The 22880-nt window shown below is 32.7% G+C and overlaps 1 non-coding gene across 1 annotated transcript; it reads left to right on the top strand.

Moving 5' to 3' along the window:
* The first annotated feature begins 8174 nt into the window (after window positions 1-8174).
* Trnat-ugu (transfer RNA threonine (anticodon UGU)) lies at window positions 8175-8246 on the top strand. The gene has a single exon. It is a non-coding gene; the product is annotated as a tRNA-Thr (tRNA).
* Window positions 8247-22880: the final 14634 nt, after the last annotated feature.

Genomic DNA, 22880 nt, shown 5'->3' with positions numbered 1-22880 from the left:
TATAACTACTCCTTACACTGAATCATCGGTTAATCTACTTTTTTTTGAATAGGTTTCAATTTTTTTTTTGTTTTCAAATTTGAAATGAAACATTAAATTTATTGAACTTCGAATAAAAAGAATTCAAGGATAACAGCATTATTTGGTTGTTCATTGCAGTCGTGTGTTCTAATGTCCCTTTAAAATAAAAAAAAAGAAAAAGAAGGAAGAAAAATTGAGTATCTTTAAAATGTAATTTCAGTTCATGGCCTTGTTAATGGCCGAATTGGCGGTGGCGATCCTTTTTTTGTCGGCTTCCACATAGATTGGCATGTATAGATATGTATGTCTATAGAATTTAGAGGATAATAAAAGCATGTGGTATGTATCCATCAAGTGTGTCCCTTGGGCAGCATTTGCCACCCCATTTGCAGATAGTAATATACGATGAGGATCTGACTTTTTGTTGTTGTTGTTGGTGTTGCTTTTGCTGTAAGGAGTTCCATGATGGTTCTTCTTCTTTGGCTTTTGACTAACCACTTGGATTTCCCTGGTGATGCATGGTCGTTTTTTTTTTCTAGTATAGGTAGTAATCATAGTACACGAGAAATGAGCTTTAAAGAAATAAACTACACTTGCTAGCTGGATTTAGTCGTTGTTTATTGATATAATAGAATTGACACAATAATATGTGGAATGTAAGGAGTGTGAAGGACTATTAATGTTATTTGACTGGCAACATTTTAAGGGAACATTGTGAACGCTGGGAAGTTTGGTGATTTTTGATATTTTTGTGTAAGAGAAATTCTGTGGAAATCTTCTCCAATAATGGCTGATATTCCAAAAGATGGATTAGGTGAAATTGAAAATGAATATATGGTGTTTGTTTATAAAATTGCCAATTTGCAAAATCTCTAATTTGTATCCAATCAAAAATATTCTAAGTCATAATTCAGGAAATCATAAGTGGTTACATTTTAAGAGCCGATGTTGAATGTCAACCACATCTGAACGTCAAGCTTTTTCCTGCCTTTAATTTGACATTTCTCAATTTCAGACTAATTCAGTTTGAACCATGTAAAAAGACACAGTCAAGTAAAGCTTTAAAGTTATTCAGGCTTATTATGTAAATGGCCGTTTAATCAAAAAGCATATATTAAACTTCGTGATTTTGTCGGTCAAATAAATAGTCCAAATGTGTGCACAATCGGAAAAACCATGCAAAAGTTTGAGCAATTGACGCAAAAACTAAAGCCTTTTGACCGTTTCTAGCGCCGTTAATGTTTAGAAAGGTGGCAAGAAATGGAAACAGTGGATTATTAATTTTTGAAGAAAGCATTTGGGTGAATGATAACCCAAGATTAATTGTAGAAAAACCAATCCACCAACAAAGAGTGACTGTTTGGTGCGGTTTATAGAATGACGACATCATCGAGACGTATTTTTTTTTTCAAAAATGAGGCCAGTCAGGCAGATACTGTGAATGGTGTTCGTTATTGTAAGATGATAACGATATTTTTATGGCCCGAATGGGAAGATATGGATGTGGACTGTATGTGGTTTCAACAAAAATTTTGCACACAGCTAAAGAAACAATGGATATTTGCACTACAAATTCAATGGCCGTGTTATCTCACGTGACGGCGATGGCAATTGGCCGCCAAGATCATGTGATTCGACACCATTTTACTTCTTTTTTTGAGGTTACTTGAAAGAAAAGTTATACGTCGATAAGCCAGCAACAATTCAAGAACTAAAGCAAGAGATAATTTAGAACATTAACCGCACATAACCAAAATGATGCCTCAGCGTGATCGACAATTTGGACCATTGGATAGAAGTGTGCCGCAGAGGCTGCGGCGGCTAATTGGCCGATATTTTGAGTACACATAATTGAACCATTTAAATAATATAATAATAAAAAGAAATGGCAATAATTTCCTAAATAATTTGTGTTTTATTTAAAATCAAAAATGGACCTTAAAATTTGAACTTTTGAAATAAAAAACTTGTATAATTTTAATTCCATCGGATTATTGCTCTTAGAGAAACAATCTTAGAAATCGTTACGAGAAATCATGATAGATGGAGAATTTACTAGCTGCAATATGTCGCTTTTTCAAAAGTTAACAATTCTTAGAGTATTAGAGATACGGCCATGAAAATATGCATTGTCAAAAAAAGCAAACAAATCATAACCCAAATTGTAGCCCCAATAATATCCCAACATCTTACAAAATCCAAAGGTCTTCAATTAAAATTAAATACATTTCGTTGTTTTTATTATTTTTTAAAAGTATTTAAAAGAAATTCAATAGAATTAACGACTTCGTGGTTGTATTCCAGTGTATAAAAAGTTAAACTTAATTGTTAACTACAAAGTGTTTTATTTATAGGATTTATTTGATATAGAAGAGAAAATATCACCAATGATAAGACTTCCGCTGTGATAATGAAATTTTTTTACGAAATTTTGAAAAAGGTAACTGAAGTTTTTGGGCCTAGATTATTACAAAGTTGAGTGTAGATTACTCTGTGGTTAGAGCTGACTGCATCTTCAATGTACTTCTCCCTAAGCTTCTCGTCAACGAAGGCAATAAGCTCGTACAGTTTACCCCTCCATTCATTGAGATTTCCAACATGCAGGTTCAGTTCGATACCACAACATTGCACGAGCTCCTACCATTCCTCATACCAACTGAGACTTCGGTTGATTACGTGCAAAGCTGCTTTCTTTGGAAGTCTATCATTATTCATATGTAGAACTTTTATAACATAGTCTACCTGACTTTTCAGCGTGTGAATAAAGAGTGGTGAGAGACCAGTTTCTAATGCAACTACGTAGTTTGGTGTGTTGGACGGCAGGTGAAATATACTTTTGATAAAAAATCTCAGCAACTTTTCTACGCAATCGTATTGTTTGTAACCCCATACTTGCGATGCATAAAATAGTGCTGATTCCGACACTGCTTCAAATACACAAAACTTACAGCTATGCGCAATACTTTTGTTGGCAAAACACTTTTTCCATGTAGCTCCAATCGCACTCTTGGCCTTAAAAAGTTTTTCATTAAGATGATTTTCCATACTTAAGTTTTTTCTAAAACATACTCCTAGGTATTTAAACTCATTTACGACCTCAATAGGTTTTGAATCAAAGAACCATCTTTCATTCTGACTATTTCTTCCACCTTCATTTCTGAAGACCAATATTTTCGATTTGTTAAGGTTCACTTGGTGTTTGGTTGATTATCAACGGAAGCGTTTGTGGTGCTGCTGATAGAAGTATTATGTCGTCAGCGTAGAAAAGAGCCTTTATAGTGGTCCCCGCAAACTCAACTCCTCCAGAAATATAATCTGTTAAATCTCTATTAAGAGTGAAATAGCCAGTTATATTCTTTCCACGAATGCTCAAGAGTATGCCCTCAAGCACAATTTAACTCATACTGTCATTTACTGATTATTCTTCTTCAGCCGTTCTTCTCGAATGTGGAGCATTGTTTTTCTTATGTTATGCTCTTAAAAACTTTTAATTACGAACTTAAATACGACTTCAAATCTGCTAAGTTCATCTGCAATAAGTCATCTAAAAGACTATTCGTGTGAAAAAGTTCCTGTTCAAAATTTCGGAAAGTTATTTAACATTTTTAAAATATATTTTTATCTCGATGCAAACATTTCTTAAAATTCAAAAGTTTTATTTATTGAAAAGGTTTCCAACTTGTACGTTCAAAGTCTCATCTTCACATCAAAATTTTCAAGTAACTATCCGAATATGATGCAGTAAAAATGTAACTTCCTTCAACATAGAAGTAGCCAGCCCTCAACAACAACAACAACAACAAGAAAAAGGAAAAATAGAATACTATAAAAAAACGGACCCTTCTAGGTCCACTATAAAATTCAAATAAGTATATATACAGTTAACATTGATGGTGTTTTTTGTTGTTGTTGTATTCTTTTCTATATTCGCCATTGCCCAGTATTTTAAAGTAAAAGGTGGTTGGTTGTTGTCCTGAGCCTGACATGGCCGCGACGTATAGATACTACGTAGTACATTTTACATTTATAGGTTTTCTCTTTTGGAGTTTGCAATGGTCCATCTCCATACCAACATGCATAGATACGTACATATACATTTACAAGCTCGTTACATATGCATATATGTATGAATGGAAAACAGAAATAACAACAACAAAACCATTACCTTCTTTACAATACACATTATAGTAGTAGGTACTACTAAAAGGACGACAAGGACGACGACGTAGAGGACGACAGCGACGACCCAACATGACAGGGTATTTACATGTCTTAGAATTCTCTTATACTTTGTTTTTTTTTTCATTCAAAAAATAAAAGGACAAAGGACCTTTGGTAGACCCTTGGATACTTTGACAGCCTGTGGGGGAATGAATATCGAATGAAGGACTAAAAATGTTCATATATATATATAGAAAGAAATAATACTCGTACTCGTATACTTATATAAAAACTTTGAAGAGGGTCAAATGGAGATAAATGCGACTGTTTCGCTTTTTCTTGAGGGGTTTTCCCTTTTAACCGTTACGGGTCACTTCTGGGAGAATCGTATGCTTTATTCCTTGAAGATACAACACAAGCGTACCTTACCCACTCGTACGTACACCACTATTGCAAAAACACATATGGACTGAATTTATCAAAGTTAAGGGTATTTTTTCTTGTATTTTTCTTCGATATGATGATGTGGGGCTGATGGGATTGCTGGGTGGGAAGGCAGAAGGAAGGTATATGTAACTTTAAGTAGTTACAATTAACACTTTACGATTTTTTTTCCGACAACGACGACGACGTTAGGTATACGGTTGGTGAAACTTGATACTATTTTTGGATTCAAAGCCATCAAATTAAAAAAGGACCTGAAACACTGCAGATATTATAGTTTCTAGAATCACGCATCAATTCGATAAGTGACCGGAAGGGTGATTGCTTTTGGATTGTGTAATTCAATAGCTCCTAAGTCCCAACAGTACTATCGGGTTAGTATAATAAATTTTTATAACCCTTATAAGAATCCCAGAATTTTAAAAAAGTTCTATTTTTGTGTACGTATCAGAATTTTACTCGTTTATAAAAATAAGTTTTAACATAAAATGAACAAGTTTGAGAATTAATGTGCCAATCACTTTCAGGAACCACTTATGGTCAAACACATTTCACCCATGGAAGCAAATGTCATGTAGGTATGTCACCAAGAAACACACAAAGAATGTTATAAACGTAGTCTTTATATGGTCAGTTGATGGATGAAATTGTTAAATTTTATGAGACCCATAAAGGTGATTACAATTTTACTTATAGTAAGAAAATTCAACCCTTTCTTAAGATTTGAATATGTAGAAGGAATCGTATGTAAGTAATGCAAGTTATTCCCAAAAGGTCTAAAAGAAGTTTGTTTAAGAAAGTAAAAGTAATTCTATATCTTGAATTTTATGGGTTCAAAAGGTTGACCAGGTAGTGTGCCGTCAGGGTTCAGATATGGTGTGCTGATATTGCTGAAAAAAGTAATATATTTAGAATAGTTGCGGTTCTTAGAACGAAAATAATAAAATGGGTACATACTAAGGAAAAGAGTTTTTACTTTTGCTATTGATTAACAGAGAACTATAGATTTCTTTAGGGTCTTAAGAGTAAGAGAGGCTGTGTATGCTAAACACTAAATCACAAGTAGCCACTTTTTGAAACTCAAAACAATAGGTGCAGCGAAAAGAAAATGGATCTTGATTGAGTTCCAGCTAATTATTCAACAAGTTCTTTCGCTGTGATATCTAAAATATATTTTAGTTTGAAATGTAAATTCTAGCTTTAAAATTCGAGAAAAGGTAAGAGGTTAAACTCGGTTACACGATGTATATAATTGCGTGCTGTTGTTTCATCAAAAATCAAGGATTTTGATAAAAATAATGTTCAAGAGAATGCTACTATCCTTTCCAATAAGAGGTTTCATTTTGATATTAAAAAACTGTACGGAAAATTAACTGATGTTTATAGCATTGTTAAAAAAAAACTACGCCATCATTCAAGAATTATGACATCAGGGCAAAGTTTGCAGCACCATACCCTAAAATTTCCATGACCAATTCGCACAATGGTATATCCTCGATAACTTTACAAAACTATCTAAAAGGTGTTTCAATTGGCGCGGGTAGATTTTGTCGGCCACTTATGTTGGTGACATCTGTCAAATATTTTGTTTATTATTCAGTTGCTTATGCCAAATTACCTTGGCAAGTTACACGATTGAACAGCACGTTCAAATAATAAAACTTAATTATCAAAATGAGTAATTGCTAACGCAAACAGTCGACTCTTCAACGTTTGGTTGCCAAATTTGAGACGACCGGTTCGCAGACTTTTTGAATTGGACCTAGGGCCTACATCCGTACAAAACCTAACTGACCCATCAGGAGCTCAAAGTTCATGACCATAGACAACGCTTCGAATCTTTTTAAGAAGACCCTAATTTTGCGGAAAAATCATCTTTAGTGACGAGGCGCATTTTTGGATGAATGGGTGTGTTAAAAAACAAAATTGTTATATGTGGGACGACACCAACCAACACTCGTTTCTACAGTTGATAATGCGGAGTAATTGGTCCGTACTTTTTTGAAAACAACGTTAGTCGGTCATCATCAACAGCGCGCGGTACAAAACGATATTAACAAATTTCTTATGGCCCAAATTGAACCAAATGGACCTATACGAAATGTAGTTGCAGCAGGACGGTTCTACGTGCCACAAAGCAAACGCCACGATTGATATTCTGTATTAACGATTTGAGGGTAAGGTTATCTCTCGCAGACCGCCAGACTTTTTCCTGTGGGATTTCTTGAAGTCGCAGGTCTATCCAAATAAACCACAATCGACCGATGCCCCAAGGTAAACTTTACACAGGTGATCGGTTAAATTCAGCCGGATCTATGTGGAAAAGTCATTGAAAATTGGACCACTCGCATCAATACCACAGTAAGAACCCGAGGCGGGCATTTGAATGATGTCATATTCCCAACTTAATGGCATATAGGCGCCTTTCAAATAAAAAACGATTTTGTTAATACCTCACACACAGCTTGTCTTATTCCATTTCAACATCAACCCAATTCCATTTCAACATCTACCCGCCCTTATTGAAAAACCCTTTTTAAAGTCTTGAACCGATGGTGGAGCACTAAAATGGATTTTTTTCTTTTCACGCAGTCCGGTCCAAGAAAAAAATCTTAACATGTTTTTTATAGAAAACCTCAACCTCGTATCAGCGGCTCACCTTGCTGGTGTTCGACCAGGTTGAGTTCTTTTGGTTATTCAACGTTATAAGCCTTAATAATTAAGTTTAAACTAAAGAAACAATTTAACATCAGTTATGTGATGTCTTAATCAAAATATTGGTTTTAAACATTGCGAGCTACAGCATTCTTTCCATTACTAATTTGTCCCAATTAACACTGTTGTCGACCAAGAAGGGTTTTACGATAGTTGTTAGTTATGGCTTTGTTCTTACTTGTCAAATTTTACAAGATGACACCCTCAAGAGTAGTGATAGTTACTCAAATATCGGCCATCATGAAATGATACATGTAATTGAAAACCCCTTTTTTCAATGATATTTCAATTCGGAAAATTGACTTTGAACATCTTTATCAACAACTGAATGCTTAAATTTATATTCGTTCTATTTAAGACCATTAGATTTTCGTAAAACTAAGTTGAATGAACTATGAAATTCAATGGCTTTATCCCGTAACTACGAACAATGAAACTTGCTGGAAACGTTTCGAAAAAGTAGTTATAATTATAAAGAAATAACGCTGTAAGTTCTGAAAAACTTTAGATCTTTAAAATGAATAAAATCCGCAAAAGATAAACTAAAAATCTCATATGGTATTATTTCTTAGGGTTAATAACTTTGTAAAAATTCTATTGACAATTAAACAATAATTTTGTTGCTTATTTTAAGTTAATAATTAATAATGTTTTTAGAATTCAAAATGAAATTCGTTTTGTTTTCATTTTTCTTCATTATAAATAAAGTATCTATGAGAATGAGTAATGATTCGAGAAGAACTTATAGATAAGCTTTAACTTCTAACACGAATAACATTAGTTAGCACTATTAGAAGACCACCAGTTTTGAACTGAACAGCAAAAATTTAACAGCCTCTTTAGCTCAGTGGCAGAGCACTGGTCTTGTAAACCAGGGGTCGTGAGTTCAATCCTCACAGGAGGCAAATTCATTTTTTGTTCTATTCAACAAATATTTATTTTTTAAGTTAATTACATCAGCTGATGACTAAGTATGTTATTAATATATAGAAAATATGTATATGTATGTTTATATAGAACGTATTGGCATTTATTAATGAAGCTGAACAAATTTATCTAGTTTTATGAATTTCTTTTCTAAGTTAATGGTCGGTCGGTCTTTCGACAGTTTTCTTACCGACTTTAACGATATTTGACGATATCATGCAAACTGTAATGTATCTTTAAACCTCGGGTTATGAGAAAAAAACTTAGTAAAGTTTACTTAATTTTTTTTTTAATTTATTTATTTACTTCTTCAGTTTTTTGTTTATAAATGAAACAACGAAGGGAAGGCGGTACTGCTACTCATTGATTCCGAAATAAAACAAACAAAATTACAATGACAATATAGTTGACAGCTGTCAAAACGCTACGAAACAAGAAATAAATTTATTTGGGCGTTGAGTTCGAGCTTTCTTACAATATTTAGGATCTAAAGCCAGCACAAAGCTTGAAGTAACATAAGAGATTGCCTCATTCGAGGCTATTGTTTCTATTCAATATGTCAGAGCCCACACGACCTAACGCGTAATTGTGGTTTATCTATAAAGCATAAAGTCTGGAGAAGTAAAATTGTTAATTGTAGGTAGATACATATGTATTTTATTTTTAAGAAAATCTAAATTTGTAATTTCAAATGTCAACGGAGAATTGTAGTCCCAAAATCGATTTATATTACATTTTTAAAGACCATTTTTTGTAAATGTAATTTTTCCAAGAAATAAATAATTGCCTAAAACTTTAACTTACATTAATCAAATAACACTAAGAAATCGATTTTAGAGATAAATGACTTTCAAAAATATCAGTTTTTCCCTGCTTTGCTTGCTTCCATTTTATTGAGTTTTTTCAAAACGTGTTTCACGCAAAGCTAGTTTTTAAATATTTTCCATTTTCAAGTTTTGTTTTTCGGAAACTTGATTTAAATGTCAGCAAAATTAGTTTTTTTCAAACTTTATTTTAATCTGATATTGGAATAAGATGTAAAATTAAAAAAAGAAAACGCAAATCCCTGTAAATCTAAAAATAGTAAAGGGACTACATATTCTAAGATAGTTAAAAATATTCAATAATCAAATATCAACTTGGCTAAAATGGAGCTTAAGGACACAAACTTTAATAAGAACCGGGGATATATGAGATTCTTAAAACTATTGAGCGTTATTTAATTGAAGATCATATTTTGAATGTCTAAAAGTGGAAATCCAGAATTAAAAAAAAAAAACAAATTCCACACAACTTAGAATGACGAAAACCCAAAACCCAGAAGGGCTAAAATCCCTGAAGTAAAAATTAATTGAATATTTTTAACTTTGTAGGACTTTTATAATTATGGGTGTTTGTGATTTCGTATTTTCGGGATTTTGGATTTTATAAATTTTGACCTGTACCCTATCCAAAAATCTGTAAGAGACAAAGGAATTCATTGTCAGTACATTAAAATAAATTAAATCATTTATTCAGATAATGAAACTTTTGAGACTTTTCAACATGTTTATTTAAGATAAGTTAAACAAAATTGAGCGTTAAATTTGTTCGCATTGTCAAAAATATCTCAAATGCATAGATCAAAATTAGACCGGTACTTCAGTATTTATGTTTCTATAAAAGATGGTCTTAAAAATATATTAAAAATCCCAGAAAGTGTTGTTTAAATATTTATTTTTTAACATAGCACTTTAAAAAGCTGACATTTTAATAAATTTTAAGAAATATACAGTTTTTAAAAACTTAACCTTATCCTAAAAAAATGTAACGGTTTAAAAAATTTGTTTTATTATTAAATAAAAGTTGGTTTTTGAAAATGTTCATAAGAAAACCACAATGAAAAAATGTATATGGACAAGAAACATAATCACAGCATTGCCAACAAAAAGAAATAACAAATTAAATAGTGAAACATTAAACAAGCCTCGCCTGTTTCTAATAAGATTTAATACCAACCAACCCGATGTCAGTTCTTAACAAAAATACAACTAGAAAAAAACATTTAGGGGATGAAAATAAAATTTGAAATTAACAATAGAATATATTTAGAGTGTAGGTACCTATTTACTGATATTTTATATGTTTTTACATAAGGGATAGTTACGTAGTTGAATATAAAAGTAAAACGAGGGCTGGAGGAAAAACTATATAAAACCTTAAGGCAGAACTATATAAAACCTTAAGGCAGAACACGTAGTTTTATTTTTACCTGAAATACGAGTATAATGGGTACTATTTTTATCATTTGGTTTTTGAAGTTATCCTCTGTATAGAATAGAGCTAAGCATTAATTTGAGATGTAATTTATTTTATTCGATGATTAGCCAGAGAATATATTTTGTGTGTCTACTATTTAAGTTTGTTTTTTTTTTTAAATTGTTAAAAATGTTCATAAGAAATTTGTTAACTTCGATCAAATTATTTGTAGAGATAAACAACTTTTACAATTCACTGAAAATAGTAATCCTAGAAAATTAGCATTTTTAAGCATTTCGATTCAAAAAATAGTATTATAAAATGAAACCAGACTCAAGCTAGGTCCTGATGCACACTTGTGTCGTTTAAGTGCGTTTTCAGTGCAAATATACTGTTTTTCTCACAAGAATCAATACGCAGTCGCTTTTGGCTTAAAGAAAAATAAAATGTGCATAACTACTACTGGAAAGACACAACAGCACGTGCAATGACCCAGAAATATAACAGAAACGAGTGTTTTTTTAATCAGAATGGATTGGCGTTTGTGATTTTATTGCATTGCAACACGCAAACGTACTGATGAGTCACCCCCCTTATAAACGACGCAAGTGTGCTACGAGGTTAAAGAATGCAATGCTGAAAATTTTAACCCGAAACTGTGCTGTCAAACATTGTGTATTCAAACTTCATATTTCAGGTTTTCATCTAATTCTGGAATGAAAAAATTTAAAATTTTCGTAGTCCTTAAAAATAACAGCACCTACCATCAAACTGTTGTAATTGTTATAATTTTTTTGTGTAGTTTAATAAAAAATAAATAAGTTATTTCTTAATAATTCCCTTAAAATTGTACCATTGTTAAGTTTTTATCACTTTAATTTAGGATTGAATGAGACAAGGTTCTAAGTAATTACCAATTTTTTTTTGACAGGAGGAAATCTTCAAAAGTCTTTTGGCAGTATTCGGCACCAAGTAGTGTCTTAACCACCTCATCAGGACCAATCTTGAAGGATCGACTTCCGATTTTTCTTTCTTAACTTTGAACTATCACTTTAGGGGAATTTTAAACTTTTACTACTTTAACATGTTTTTTTAGACCATAAGCTCATGAGACTTGGTTCTTCTTAATCTCTGAACATGGTCTCTTATATTCAAGACGGACTTCATTTCAGAATTAGTATGACTTTGCAGTCTCTGGTTGTGTGATACAGCGTATTTTTAACCACTTCTGAAACCATTTCTATTTGTAAGTCACGATGAAGATCGGTATTTCTTATATACCAAGATGCATTAACGATTCCACGAAGGACTTTGTTTTGGAATTTTTGGATGATTTCGGTATTTGTTTTCTTTGTACAGCCCCATAATTGGATTCCAAAGGTCCAAACAGACTTAAGTACTTGATTATACAGCATTATTTTGTTTTGAATTGATAAATCAGAATTGTTACCAAGTAACCAGTACATTTTTCTATATTTCAAGTTTAGTTCTTCTCTTTTCTTTTTGATGTGCATTTTCCACTTTAGCTTTGCATACAAAGTCATTCAAATGTATTTGGCAATATATGCGTAAGGTACAGATTGATTATTAATGAATATTGGAATATTGTTTATCTTTTTATTTGTAAAGTTTATATGTGAAGATTTTGTTTCATTGCGTTTGGTACGCCATTTTTCGGTCCGGCTTCTATTTTCTTCAATTCCGAGTATTCTTGATCGTACCTTACTCTAAACAATCGGTCTGAGATGTACGATTATAATATTTCAAAGTATTGCCCGGGAAGATCCCTTTGCAGGTTGTACTAAAGTCCCTCATGCCAAACCTCGTCAAAAGCTTGAGCAACAATGCTTCTTCTAATGCTTTTTCTATAACATCCGATATTCTATGAGCTTGGTCTATCGTGGAATGTTTATTTCTAAAACCAAACTGATGGTTTGGCATTAACCTTCTTTCTTCTATGATTTTGCTAAGTCTCTTCAGAAGCAGTTTTTCAAAAACTTTTGCCATAATTGTCGTAAGCGATATTTGTCTGTAAGCCGTCACTTCTGTCGGAGGTTTACATTGCTTTGGTATGACAATAACTTCAGCAATTTTCCAATGGTGCGGGACATACCGGTGCTTAAGGCATGCATTTATTAGGAGTTTTATGAAGGCTTTTAATGGCATTTCTTTCATAACCTGAGCAGTAATTAGATCGTAACCTGGTGCTATTTTATTTGATAGTTGATGTAAACACATACTTTTTATTTCTTTAAGTCTTACAATTGGTATTTCACTTTCATCTATCTTATCAACAAACTGTAAGCTATTTTCAGCCGCGTTTGATGAGTATGGCTTAAAAACATTCGCAAGATGTTCAGCGAAAAGGTTAGCTTTTTCTTTCCGGTTACCGATCCATTTCCCATCTTGAGATTTTAAGGGTGAGTTTTGTAACTGCGGACTTTTTAGGTGCTTGGCTGCTTTACATAGCGAAAAATCGTTTGAAGTATCAGTCGTTAAATTCCTTAGGAATGTACTGAGTGAATCATTTTTGAATTTGTAAATTTGTTTTTTAAGATTGTTGCTTATACGGTTAAACGTTGTTTTATCATCTAGAAATCTAGTATTTTGCCTTTTTCTTCGAGCTCTTCTTTTCTCTATTATCAACTCTCTTATCTCTAAGGGATATTTTATTTCATTTGGTCTTCTATTAGAAAATGTTGGAGTACTTTTTTCAGCGGCCTGTTGCACATCAGCAATAAATTGTTCCACTTTATGGTCAATTTGCTCGATTGTATCCATGGGAGATCTTAAATTTATAAAACTTAAAAGCCTTTCTCTAAAATTGCTTCAGTTCGTTTTCTTATTTACAAGCTTTGGATTACTTTTTTCTAGTACTTCCGATTCACTTAGTGATAGAATCACTGGAGTATGATCTGATGACAGGTCATAATTACCTTCGACACTAATGTGATTTCGTTTGATTCCTTTAGCTACGAAAAAGTCAATAAGGTCTGGTATTTTGTTAGTATCTGAAGGCCAGTAAGTTGGCGACCTGGATGAATAGAATTCGCAATTGTATTTACGGCCTGCTTGGAAAAGTCTTTTGCCTTTTGTTGATATAAGTCTTAAACCCCAATGGGTGTGTTTCGCATTGAAGTCTCAACCAACAAGAAAGTTATGCCCAAGAAGATTTAATAGATCTGTATGGTCATCTTCTGTCGGGGAGCGCCTTGGTGGGCAGTATATATAGCTGCTATCTTAAACTCTTTCTTTTTCATCTAATACTGATAGTTGTTACTTGCATATTTTCACTAGTAAACTTGGTTACTTCATAATGTTTTAAGCTTTCTTTTATAAGAATCGCCGATCCACCTCTTGCCTTGTCAGCTGAATGTGGAGCGTGGTAACTGAGTTCTTTGTTATAAGATTTTTGAGTTTAAGGGTCTAAAATTATTAAAGTTCAACACACAAGTTATACTTTTTACATTTTTTAAAAATAGATAATTTTAAAGAACTAAAGTGAAATTGTGTTACTGGACGATTTTGTTGTATTGGTTAATACAATTTTGAATCAGTCTGAAAGAAAAAAATCATAACTCATAATGAATATTTATTTGATTTTATTTGAAGTAGCAAGAATGTAACACATATGTTAGATTTCATTTAAACAAAATAATACGTTCCGTTCAAAACACTTTATTTTACTCATACCTGAAATCTTAAACCTCATCATAAAAAAAGGTAAATGTCATTTTTTGGGTATTCAAATATATACAATAAATGGAACGTGTTCTGCAAAATTATGTCCCTATAAACCATATATGTATACATACATTCTGTTCTGATTGAATTCTCAAAAGGCACCATCCATGTCCAATAGGAAATAATTGGATACTGACTTCCTTACCTATCTTACCGTATATAGCCAAAGGTACATTTCTATGTTCAATACCTGGATATACTCCTATAAACATAGTTTTCTGAGTCAGTGTATGTATGTGTATGTATATTCCTATGAGAAACTCAATCTACATCGATTTATCTTTAGTCAAAGAACCTATCAACTATACCATCGCCAATGACCAAGATAAAGCATCGTTCTTTGCCCATTTTAGTTCCCCAAACCCAGGCCAATCTGCTTCGAACATAAGCTTCGCAGAGTCCTCGAAATGGCAGGTCGAGATGTTATAGCAATGGGGTTGGGTTTATGTAGGTAGTACTTTCTCTCAAGAATAAATGTGCGGGTGACCGAAATTCCATTCGAAACAGCTAGCTCTACCGGACGACAGCAAAATTGTTTGCTTCCATCACTATCAGCATACCTAAAACTAGTCATGGTATAAAGTTGAAAATATCCATCATGAAGGACGACGAAAAGGACAGAGGACGAATCCGGGACAACAGAATGGAAGGCAATAAAATAAGTAGACCGAAAACTAACTAACAAGACAGGAACAAGTGAGCTTTTGTTCGAATCAACATCGTTGGTTAGCAAAATCAATCCTAAAAGTTCATCACCCCCCACCCTCCACCACACACCCCACACCCTTCACTGATATACCCTTCCATCAAGGCCCATATACCAATCCTATAGTTCGGAGGGATACAACATTGATGTGTACCATCTCACACCAGCAGAGCCTTGCAGGCAAAGAAGACACATCGCATACAAACCAACGAATTTTATATTTACGACTTGGGGTATAGGTATACACCTACCCATAAATATACACACTACACGCTCTCTACACCATCGCCTTACCTTGGGGGCTAACACAAGGCGAATAAATACGAATGGCTAGAACAAACACTTAAAGAGTGGTTAAGGAAGTACAAGGAGAAGGACACAAATAGAATCGGCTTGCGGTTTATTAGAGCCCAAGTCTTGTGTCTGAGTCCTTTGTGATTTTCCCGCAAAGAAAAGTGGTGGCGGCGAAGGTGCGGTGCGGGGCGATTTGGTAAGACAACACACCATCATCGAAGACGAAGAAGAATAAGACGTCCAACTGTGACGCCGCGCCGGGCCGGGCCGGGACAGACCATGAGGCTGATGGGACAGCACCACGGCATACATATGTATATATACTACGTACCATCTCTCTTAAAAAGACTCGTCCTTATTCGTCCTTAAATAAATATTTGTGAACGCACTAGTGGATACATATGGAACACATATCGTTAGAGAGATAATAAGGGATTTCTTCGTTTAAATTTCTTATTTTTTTTCTTGTTATTTTGTGTTTTTGCTCCTTTTTCTGCGCTACTGGCAAAGGACTTGGGTTTTGCCAACTTTTTATAGACTCAACGTAAATATCAACATTCCACCTGCGTCAAGGAGTTATGAGGGGGTGGAAATGGTCGTCGTCGGCCGCGAAAGAACACACATCGAGTACCTTATAGCTCTAAACCACCTCCATTTATACGTGATTCGAATGTGTGTGGATAGCGATGGGATAGTTGTGCTATATCTCTACTACCTATGTATATACCTATAAGAAGTTGTAACGGTGATGGGGGCTAAACATATCCTTCAGTGAGTGCTCATTCCACGCACACATCTTCAAAGGAAGATGTTTGTTCAATTTTACGAAATTCTTATGTCACAATGAAAAAAAAAAGGACGAAGAAGAATATGTTGCCATTGCCATCTATTACCAAACATCCGTAAGACCATGAGGCTATGAGCACCGGAGCATCCGCCCCCGTATTCTATACATTTTTGTATACTTTTCCATGGACGCACTTCACCGTGAGTTTTACGCTCACCTGATTTTCGTATTCCGATTAAAGTTGTCTTAGATACAGATGATGTTGAGGGAAGACATTATTATTTGTAAAATGGAAGAAATAATACTGAACATCAAGGTACAATATACACAAACCTACCTACCTCTCTATAACTCCTCTATTTAAAGTAAGACGTTTAGAAAAAAAAGTTTAAGTTGAACGCAATTAAATGGCTAACGTCTGGAAACTTTAAAATGTTGATGTAAGTATCTTTTTGGTAAAATTATAGGTTGAGGAATATTTAACTAGAACCAAGTCAATTGTTGACGCTGTAGAACGTTGAGTACATTTAGAGTTCTTCAGAACTTAAGTTTTTCTGAAAAATTAAAAAACAATAGTCACATGAATAAGGGTGACAAATTTCAAAAAAAAATATTGTTGGTCTTAAAATTCTATGTTCAGGAATACAACAAAACATTTTACATTTTGTTTCAATCTATTGCAGTTAGAGAGAGTGTTGAAGGACCAAGAAAGGATGACAAATTACCCCAAATATTGTCCACCCTAAAGAACATATGAAATTAGATGAATTGAAAATGAAAACCAAAGTACTAGTTAGATCTGAATATGAAAATTACTAAAGATTGGTTCCTAAAATATACGTTACCCCCTTGCAGAACCTGAACGATATGCCTTGAGTAATTCTTTACTTGAATACAAACTATGTATGGAAATAAAGTGATGATTTTAATAATTTTATACGATTTAAACATTTTAGTATCACATAAGACTTTCCTAAAAAATAAAATAAAAAATCGAATAATTTAACTTTTAGTTACTTGCTTAATCTATTCATCTCCTGAATAGTGGTTGTTTGCTTTATTATTTTTACTGGAACTGTCGCCATTAAGATTGAACAAGTTAGTATTCTACGAGCTTGAAAAACGAAAAAAGAGCATAACACTTCTGGATAGCTAACAACTTTCTATATACTTAGAAAGTTGCGCGCAAGGCTGTACACATTACACTGGTCAAAAAAGTAATGGGTGAAGATCAAATTATACTTTTTCTAAGTTTTTTGATTGGTTTAGTTCAAATTTGACTTCAACACGTCAGATGTTTGAGATAAGACCTTTCATAACTCTGAAAGGTTAATGTTATGTAAATTCAGGAATCAATTCTTTTTTCAATCAAATTCGCGATGATTTTTTAAATCAACCATCCCTTATTTTAAAATTCCCAAGAAGATGATAGCCAAAAAAACTATCATTTGATCTGCTTAGAAAATTAAGGAACACCAATGATCGTAACAAAACCCTAAGAGGAAAATATATGACCGCAAATAAAAATTATAAAGATTTATGCCTTTATAAACGCCAACATTACTACAATGCAATAGCTATAGAGCTCTCCTGTACAAGAGATATCAAAGGTTTTTGGACAAAAATAAAGTCACTAAAAGGCCTGGACTTCGTTTGTGGGATACACTTAACGGCAGAAAAACTGGCCGAACACCTTAAAATATTGCTGAATCCATGCTACTTGGAAGAGTACAAGATGATCTACTTGATAGTTAAATAACTCTAAATGAGCTACAATTGAGCCTGTACAGCTTTAAGAACAGAAAAACACCTGGTCTTGATCGAATCCCTAAGGAATTTTACAAAAATGCTCCTATCAAGTTCCTAACGCACATGCTTGACGCCTTCAATTTCATCTTCAGAACCGGTATAGTGCCTCAGGAATTTAAAGATGCTGCCGATCTATAAAAAAGGTGATGTTAATTTGGCATGTAACTACAGGAGTATAGCGTTCATGACCTCAACAGCAAACATTTTCTCTGCAATTCTACTTAATCGAATAAACGAATGGATAGAAAGAAACTAAGTATTGAGTGAGTATCAAGCAGGTTTTTGTAAAGGCTACTCAACGATAGACACCATTTTTACTGTGACGACATTGCCCAACATTTTCTGAAACAAAATACAAAATTATACATGTTTTTTGTCGACTAAAGCAGCTTTTGACTCTATTGATCGCAATGCATTGTTCTACAAACTGTCACAGAAAGGATTGTCTACGAAGCTGTTAAAAGTCCTCAGAAATATGTACCAAAATACTCGACAATCGGTGTGGGATGGCAAAAGTATGTCAGAATGGTTTAACACAACATCAGGAGTGAAGCAGGGCTGTCAATATTGTTTTCACTGTTCATTGACGATATTTCTTCTCATCTACCTGCTGGAGTATGCGTAGCAGAAATAAGAATTAAAGTGTATCTTTATGCTGACGACATCGTTATGTTTGCTGAATCTCCACAGAGTCTTTAACTTATGATCAATAAACTCAATACTTATTGTAAAACCTGGAGGCTTGGAAAACACAAATCAATTCTAGATGATGAATCAATTGAAACAGTCACACAAAACAAATACCTTGCTGTTATACTGCAATCAAACATGAAGTTTTCTCTCCACCTTGAGAAAAAACTGGTTTCAGCTAAAAAGCTTATGAATTCCTCCTGAAAAGATATAATCGGGAACAATGAAATTAAAACCTCCGCGAAATACAAGGTCTTTGAATCAATTTTGCGCTCTGTCATGTTGCCAAACTTGGGGTTACCGTTCATATGAAGAAGTTGAAAAACTGCTACCATATTTTTTTTTTAAAAGCTCTGCCGCCTGCCGGCCAAATTACGTTCTTACGCTAGAAACAGGTTTACCTTCATTATACCACTATACTCTCAAGCTACATTTTGATTATATCCTAAAAACTCTTGGATCACCAATGCACAGAATACCCAATATTCTTACGAAGTTTGTAATAAACAGGAAGGTGAAATGGGTGCACGAATGGAAAACTCTTTCTGGTAAATGTGGATTCAACTCAAACTCAAACTTTATTATTCAAAAATACAAATCTAATCTTTTAAAATTCCGTTTCGAAATTTTTGGAGTGTAATTTATTTTTCATAAAATCTTAGTTAGTTCTAAATTTTAACCAGTGATACATTAACCTTTAAAGAACGCTGAATATTTATGCTAAAACGGTTCTTTAAAGAAAAAAGCAAAAGTCTTAAGGTTATAACTTGTTTTTGAAATATACCTACTGATAAAAAATATATATCAAAACAATGTTGAAAACAGGTATTTCTGAGATTTAGCAATACATATATCTAAAATTGGAATTACTCTTAGACGAATTATTCAAAAACAACAATCAATTACATTCAAACTTTATTTGGAGTCAAAAGAATCTCCACAAGTCATCACACGAAAGTGAGATACTCAAATGATTTAGAATGTATCTAGAAAATAAAGATTTCTATATTGCAAATTCATCATACAATACAAAAAAAACCGTTTTGATTGTTTTTAGAATGGCGTATTTTAAATAGCTTTTATAATAAGCTTCTTTGCGTCTTTTTTGTAATCCACTACAATCCAGTCTTTTCCAAAAGTAAGGACTCCTTTTCCACTCCTCCGCAAACACTATCAAGTAGCATATAACTGTGACCTTTTATTGGAAAATAGTTGCTAATTTTCTTGGAAACATTCATTTTTTTCACAAAAAGACATGATTAAAGTGTTTTTATCTTGGAAAGCATAGGAGCGAAAAAACAGGTTCAATTTGATTTAATTTAATTTTATGGTTGTTTGAAGTTTAGCGCCATTACTTTTCCTGTTGGATCATCTGAAATCTTAAAAAAAAAGAGGCTGTGATGCGACCCACACTGATAACTTTCCATCCCGTCTGTCGATTTGTCTTGCTTAAAAGTTTTTCTATATGTACTCGTATTAATTTTTACCAAATTTGAGTACTATTTTTTGTAAATTTTATTTTTTATGAAAAAACGGACTGTAGGATTTTTATATAAAAATTACTTAATATCGAAAACAATATTTTCTGCGATATAAAATAAGTTTGAAGCCAATATTTTTAATTTTTGAAAAGCTATTTGAGTCGAAAGTAAATTTTTACTAAGTTTTAGTATTGTTTTTTTTTGTAAAAAAACTGTCAACTCGATTTTTTTCAAAATTTGCCCTAATGTTGAAAAAAATATTTCTTATAAGTAAAAATTAGCTTGAAGCTATTATAACTCAAAGTTTTGAAAAGATATTTGAGTCGAAAATCAATTTTTACCAACTTTTATTAATTTTTTTTTAGGTTTTTATTTTTTGTAAGAAAACTGTCAATTCGATTTTTGTCAACATCAAAAACATTATTCTTCGTTGCAAATTTTAGAGGTGACAAATTTTGTTTCAGTTTTTTTGATTTATAAAAAAACCGTTAAATGGAGTTTTTTCAAAAATATGTTTCTTTTATATCACGTTATAATATTATAAAAAATTTAATTCAAGTCTCTTGCGTTTTTGATTCGTAAGATACTTAGGGTTAACCAAAATTTTCACGTACGAACGTACGTACACACGCACACAAAGACATCTTTCTAAAAATCTTTTATTTCGACTCTAGGGACCTTGAAAGTCCAGAAATGTCAAAATTTTCAATTTGACAAATCGGACCCATTACTAACTTCCTATTGGAAGTTAAAAATAAAATCATTACAATCTACATAAAAGAATATATTTTTGTTTTCAAATTAAACACCATATACAAAAATTGAAGTAATATATTTTTCTCGCTTTTAGTGTACTTATTAATTAAGTTAAGAACATTTTGAGGAAGCCAAACATTTATAATTTATGTTATAAAAAAAATGTACAAACTTTATCAATGTTATGAAATAATTTTAAGGTAAGTAGGTACTTATCAATCTGTGCTCAAAAGGTAAAAGCTCTTACGTTTTTTGTATATATTCTGTATAAAAACTATTTTCTTTTTACCCTTGATAAATTTTGTTAAGTTATGACTTTTTGTATAATAGGTTAAGTTAATTTTATAGAAGTTTACAAAAGGTAAAACAACTTAAACAGATGGTCATTCATCTTATGAATCAATCTATTTAATTTACCAGATAATAGGCCGGAAATGATTTTGGTAAAATATCGATGTATTTCTTAAGATATTTCACCAAAACCATTTCTTGCATTTGCATTTCTTACATTGACTTAAGATATTTTACATATTAGGCGTTAAAAAACTATAGATTAAAAATAAAACACAAAAACGGTTAAAGCGATGCATGTAAGAACATCTTATGATAGTAAATAAAAAATTGTAATAGTTGCTTTGAAAAAAAGAGTCAACAAAACATTAATAAAAATACATTTTATTGCTTAAACTTGTAAATATGTATTTATACGATCCTAAGTTGTATACATACATATACCTCACATTCATACATTTCTTATCTAACTATTTGTTTAATTTTCACTTGCTGCTTATTATTTTTATTAAATCAATGTCAGAGAAAAAATTGAGAATAAGAAAATCATTAAACAAATTAATGTAAATAAAATATCTGTGAGACGAAATAGTCTAAACCAAGTCATCGTCCACAACTTCAGAAGTGGGCCAGCCCTAAACACCTTCAACGTTTTATTTAATTTTCCGAAATTTTGAAATATAAGCCAAGATGTTTTGTCATCAACAATGAAGAAGCAAGAATTGGTAGCTTGGTTAACCGAGTGAAACATACAATTTGCAGCAGATGCAAAAGTTGCTCAACTACGTGAGCTTTATGAAGAAAATTGTGAAGACAATTATTCCGAAGACCATTTCTTCAAAGTAGAAAATTTTAAACGCCCTGGTAAGAAAATAAATTCCGATCTGTCACAACAGATTCAAAAATCCGTTCCTGGATATGAAGCTGAAATGGATAAAGAAATTCAGATGATTGAAAAGAAACTTAAGCTTATTGAATTGCATCCTGAATTAGCTCGACAAGAAGAAAATTTTGCAAGTTCGTGTCGCTTTCGTATCAACCCTCGTTTAAGGACATTCAATATTCCTTACCATTGTTTTCTGGTGATGATACTTACGATGCTAAGAAATGGATGAGCACTTTTGAGCGAGCATGTGATTCCGTGCACGGTGATAGAGTGTTCAAATTAAAAAGCATTCGCCGATTGATGCAGCTCGACTCCGCTGTCGAAATATTCTTACAAATTGACGAATCAAGTACCTATTCTGATTTTCGGAGCAATTTGTTGGCCAATTTTGGATACACTTATTCAGTTTCCGAAATGATTGATAAGATGCGAAGTACCTAGTCCATTTGTGTCTTCAAACACATCCATTATGGGCTACAATTTAAAAATGCAAAAGCTTGCATCACGTGCTGATATTGACGAGAAACAAATTATTTAATTTATCATTGATGAGATCCAAGATCGTTCCGCTAGCATCTCCATATTGTACTCAGCACGCACAATCGATGAATTAAAAAAACTGGCGCACCGTTATGCTTAACTACGAGGATCAAACTAAGCAGTTAACAGACCGAAAAATTCCTCATCATATTCAGCGCAAGTTGCCCAGCATCAAAATGAATCCAAACCTAAAATCAAGTTTTCCGTTGGTGACTCCGAAAAAATGCTTTTAAACCAAGTCATCGTCCACAAATAATTGTTTATAAATTACTGAAAACTGTATCTTCATATCGTTCTTATCTTATTTTTTAAAACAAAGATTGAGAGTTAAAAATCTTATTATGCTTTCTGAAAAACTATAAAAATAGACTTAAGAGCTTTTATTTAATG

Source organism: Eupeodes corollae, chromosome 2 (assembly GCF_945859685.1).
Source record: "Eupeodes corollae chromosome 2, idEupCoro1.1, whole genome shotgun sequence".
Classification (NCBI taxonomy): domain Eukaryota; kingdom Metazoa; phylum Arthropoda; class Insecta; order Diptera; family Syrphidae; genus Eupeodes; species Eupeodes corollae.
This window is presented reverse-complemented; position numbering and strand designations above follow the sequence as displayed.